Source organism: Schistocerca cancellata, chromosome 6, assembly GCF_023864275.1.
Source record: "Schistocerca cancellata isolate TAMUIC-IGC-003103 chromosome 6, iqSchCanc2.1, whole genome shotgun sequence".
In the NCBI taxonomy this organism is placed as follows: Eukaryota; Metazoa; Arthropoda; class Insecta; order Orthoptera; family Acrididae; genus Schistocerca; species Schistocerca cancellata.
The window spans coordinates 686,228,987-686,234,384 of NC_064631.1; the positions used below are offsets into that span (position 1 = coordinate 686,228,987).

The window sequence follows — 5,398 nt, forward strand, 5'->3', positions numbered from 1 at the left end:
CGGCGTTTGTCATCCTCCATTCTTCTGCAGTTGTGGACCAGTTTGTAACAACAACAACGCTGTACTATTGTACATATAAATAATATGTTTTTCTTCTGATTTTTCGATAAATTAGTGTAATCGATGTTCTGATTTCATTTCTTTTTTTTTTGTTTCATGTCAATGTGTTAAGAAAACTGTAAACAAATTTCAATGTGAATATTAATGTTTATGTCAAATTTCAAGCAATATTGTAATAGAATTGAAGTGGAACAAATGTTGAGATTGTTGTAAGATGTTAAAATTGTAACTTTGCGTCTGGTCCATACGTAGGCAATGTGTTAGGATATGTAGAATGCAATACAGTGACCATAACAGTTTCAGGGTCCCCCCCCCCTTTTTTTTATTCATTTGAATTCTGAAGTGTTCTAAACTGATTTGACCAGCAAAGTTAAAGTCAATATAAAAACCAAAATTTATCAGTGTTTTACCTTTATCAAAATTGACATTGTGTGTGTGATTCGAAACTGCTATTTCTAGGGTAAACTATGCCCGATTTTAATCAGATCAATAGACAGTACGAAGTTTTGTAGTAAACATTATAGTGTAGTGTTGTGTATTTCTGGTTTATCCATATCAGTACAGAAAGTGAAATTATCAGTTCAGTAGATTTTCTGGTTCTAAAATTTACTATATTATGCAGTGTTACTACGTGTTGTTTTACATGAACGTACATCAACTTGTACAGGGAAGAAACTCAATTAATGCCTAATTATGCTGGCGACCGTATTATTAACAAATTGGTAGCATCTGCTGTGTTGCTTTTTGTCCGTCCTAACGTGTAGTTGCATTTCGGACTTATTTGACGTATCATTGTTATTGCAGAGTGGGTGTAGGTCTGATTTGCCTCCATTCAGGTACACGCGGTCAATGTCTATACGAAAATCCTTTCTCATAACGTGAAGCCCGTCAACTTACCATAGTACAGGCTTTAAGGAGTATTCGTGCCCCGAGCGTGCACGTTACAAGTTACGCGGATTTTTCTTGTACTGATCCTTATAACGTTTGAGAGGGGCACCTCGTGGCCTTTTACCTGTGCTCACTTCGCTGTTCAGAATTTGGCGTGGAAGTCTGTCATTTTTCATCCGCTGGACATGTCCGACCCATCTGAGTTGATGCCCAATGATAAGAGCTTCCATGCTGTACATTTTTGCTTTCTCAAGAACAGCCGTGTTGGATATGAAGTCATCCCATTTCAGGTTCATGATATATCTTAGTTTCTGTTGGTTGAAGCGTTTTAGTTTCTTCAGATCACAGCAATATAACGTCGAGGTTTCGCAACCATATAGCGGGGTGTAAATGACTACAGTCTGGTGATTATAATGTGAATTAATTAATTTATATTCTACTTCTAATGAAAGTCGTCTCAACTCTCCTTCTTTAATGAAACCATTTATTGTAGGTCTGTCCGTATGGTTTTCGCAGTGAGACGTGTTTTATGCATGAAGGTCAGAGAATGTGGCGTAAATTCAAATCAACAACATTCACTAGTCCCACAGGCAGGTGAACACGGTGAACGTACAAAATAAAATGGCACAGAGGGGAAGGGGAGCACATTACCTAAAACAGAAAAGGTCGAGATCCCTCAGCGCTCTACTGGCAGAAAATGGCGGCAGGCAAATCCTAAAAATTAACTTTGCAAGGGCTGTAGGGTCTTCGTTGCTGCTATCGGTAGGCCAAAAAACTCACACTGTTCCAACTTTTACTCTGTGGTGGTTATTTGAATGAATAGGCGTTGCTGATTCATGTGCTTTTTTACATGGACTAGCGCCGTCTCAAAATAATGGCTGAGGACAGACCCTATTACATACATATCAAAAATGTCTGTAAATCACTACATATGACGGTAGTTCCTGTTCCCGAAAGAACAGTTACCGTGGATGACCATGCAGCTTTGCTAGAAATGAAATGATAATTAAATGGACACCCTAGCTGCAAGCAGGCGTTGATACACTTCATTGGGGACCTGTTGAAAATGTGTGCCCCGACCGGGACTCGAACCCGGGATCTCCTGCTTACATGGCAGGCGCTCTATCCATCTGGGCCACCGCGGGCACAGAGGATAGTGCGTCTGCAGGGACTTATCCCTTGCACGCTCCCCGTGAGATCCACATTCCCAACATGTCCATACCACTACATTCGTAGTGCGCCTAATAGATATTAATCTACGAGGTCCCGTACGAGTTCGGGCATAGCGTGTGCGTTCGCACAAGAAGGTCAATGGCCGGGAAGCCATATTTTTAACTATACATGACGGCAGTTCCTGTTCCCGAAAGAACAGTTCCTGTTTCGGGAACAGGAACTACCGTCATATATAGTTAAAAATATGGCTTCCCGGCCATTGACCTTCTTGTGCGAACGCACACGCTATGCCCGAACTCGTACGGGACTTGGTAGATTAATCTGCCACGAGTAATGAGTATGATGGGCAAACATCTATTAGGCGCACTACGAATGTAGTGATGTGGACATGTCGGGAATGTGGATCTCACGGGGAGCGTACAAGGGATAAGTCCCTGCAGACGCACTATCCTCTGTGCCCGCGGTGGCTCAGATGGATAGAGCGTCTGCCATGTAAGCAGGAGATCCCGGGTTCGAGTCCCGGTCGGGGCACACATTTTCAACATGTCCCCAATGAAGTGTATCAACGCCTGCTTGCAGCTAGGGTGTCCATTTAACTATCATTTCATGTCTGTAAATCACTTTCACAGTTTCAAAAACGAAATAAACTTAACCATTTGGTGCATTACAGTTCGACCAGTCTTTGATACAAGGAGTAGTCAAATGAAAACGTGACAGATGGAAAGAAGTTAAGTAAACTGTTTATTATTTCAAAAGTGATCGCCATAAATATTCATACATTTACAAACAATCCTGGAGGAGGAACATCCGCTACTGAGCGCTAAACGAGAGGTTGAAAATACCGCTTCAGTTGTAAGGTCCTTTTATTGAGGACACGACCGGTTTCGGGGTCTTATTCGCTCATCTTCAGGTGTCGTTCTGAAAATAACAGAAGCCAATAGCGTGGGGTGATATCGAAGTGCGTGGAAGATTGTTCCATAAAATTTCGGGCTTGCAGCCGCATAAATTCAGCTTCTTCTTTTAATATTTCGGTTGGACACCGCCCAGCCATCTCCAGAGTGAGCCGAGGTGACTGACGCTCCAGCACTTGCTCCGTCCTGTTAAACCCGAGGACCGAACCTCTGCGTATGCGGTCAAAGCTATAAAAAGGCGCCTTGAAGCTGGATACTTCCATTAAAGATGGGAAACATAGCAAGAAGTGGCTGGAATTGTTTTTGCAACGATAATAACTCCATCAAGATGCAGTGCTACTGATAAGAGACCAAGGAGGCAGTGTGTACCAATGTTGTACCATCAAGCGCTTACAAAGAGTACCATGAAAAGAAAGGCCTTCTCGTTAGTTACCCTATCTGATATTTAGCAGTCTCTTCTTGTCTTGAACCTCTTAAAGTTCACATTTCAGTTATGTACAAACTATACTCCAGATTAAGTTCGACTTAGGTTCACGATTATAAAGTCTTGATTTGCTCTTCCTTTACAGTTATCGATCTTACAACTGATGAAGAAAGAAGAGGAAGGAGCGGAGGAGGAGATAGGGAAAGGGAATTTATTTCGTTGTTGTTGGAGAGAAGTGAGAGCAGACACATTGAAGGTGAGTCCATTTTTATTGAAATTTGCCAGGGTTCACATTCTTTTACAAATATCATCCTGTTGGAAAATGCATTATCTTATGATTTGTTCTTTCTTTACAGTTGCTGATCGTATTACAGAGGAGGAAGAGATAGAGGAAGGGGAAGGTGATAATGATGAAGATGACATTGATGACTTTATTGATAAAATTATAAAGCAGGCAATCAAGCATAAGAAACAAACGTTTTCAAATTTTGCTTTAGTTGAATGTGCTTTTTTTATAATAACAATGTTGAATAAGTACTTTTATTTCTAATTTTCTTTCCCCGTTAGTGAAGGAGAGAGAAAAAGAAGGGAGAGAGAATTTTAGGAATTTAGGTTCACTGGTGTCCAGAATTAAGGCAACAAACCACTATTTCCCCGTCCTGTGTCTAATTCACGGTATAATCATATAAACTTTCAACAGATGACCGTACGATCGTTTCCTGCACGCATGATGGCATTCTGGTCACGGACAACCACGCCAATGATGAGGTCAGGGCACCTATCAAACGGGGTAGTGTTCGCCAGGTAGTCCCATATCCACAATCGCTTTGTACACAGTCACTGACGGTCCAGTATGGCACAGATGGTTCAAATGGTTCAAATGGCTCTGAGCACTATGCGACTTAACTTCTGAGGTCATCAGTCGCCTAGAACTTAGAACTACTTAAACGTAACTAACCTAAGGACATCACACACACCCATGCCCGAGGCAGGATTCGAACCTGCGACTGTGACAGTCCCGCGGTTCCGGACTGCAGCGCCAGAACCGCACGGCCACCGCGGCCGGCAGTATGGCACAGAGAAGACGCCTACCAGGCTCTCTGTGGTGCAGGGCCATGGGAAGAACGGAAGCAGGACAGTCGCTAACTGATGTGGCCCGATGGGTTAATGTGAATCGTTCTGTTGTTTTTCGGATGTGACAAATAAAATGTAAATCTCGTGTGACTAGGGCCTCCCGTCGGGTAGACCGTTCGCCGGGTGCAAGTCTTTCGATTTGACACAACTTTGGCGACTTGCGCGTCGATGGGGATGAAATGATGATGATTAGGACAACACAACACCCAGTCCCTGATCGGTGAAAATCTCCGACCCAGCCGGGAAACGAACCCGGGCCCTTAGGATTGACATTCTCTCGCGCTGACTTTTTTTTTTTTTCGTTCAGCTACCGTGGGCGGACTTCGGGAGTGATGACAGTTTATAGAGAACGAAACTGTACCCAGAAGAAAAGGCGGGGCCGACCACGTGTGACATCAGAAAGAGAGAACCGTTGTTTAGCTGTAAGGGCACGGCAGTACCGCCTTAGTACTGTACGGCAACTGGCATCTGACCTAGCAGCATCCACTGGACGCGTTGCAACGAGGCAAACGGTGTACAGGTTTCGGCACAGTGGCCTTTACTGCATGTGTACCTCCGACGCGCCTTTACCGAAGGGAACGGAACGTCTAGAGTGGAGCCGTCAACATGCCACCTGAACGGTCGAACAGCGGGCCAATGTTCTTTCTACAGATGAGTCGCGATTTGGTCTGGACAGTGATTCTCGACGGATTCGCATCTGGAGGGTACGTGGAACGCTATTTCGGATCCCAACTTCTGTGGAAAGAGACTAATATCGAGGATGATACCTAATCGTGTGGGCGGGGATTATGTTGACCACTCGTACACC

General features: G+C 43.7%; 2 non-coding genes across 2 annotated transcripts; one reads left to right on the forward strand and one right to left on the reverse strand.

Moving 5' to 3' along the window:
- Positions 1-2,019: 2,019 nt before the first annotated feature.
- Positions 2,020-2,094, reverse strand: Trnat-ugu (transfer RNA threonine (anticodon UGU)). The gene has a single exon. It is a non-coding gene; the product is annotated as a tRNA-Thr (tRNA).
- A 483-nt stretch (positions 2,095-2,577) lies between these two features.
- Trnat-ugu (transfer RNA threonine (anticodon UGU)) lies at positions 2,578-2,652 on the forward strand. The gene has a single exon. It is a non-coding gene; the product is annotated as a tRNA-Thr (tRNA).
- Positions 2,653-5,398: the final 2,746 nt, after the last annotated feature.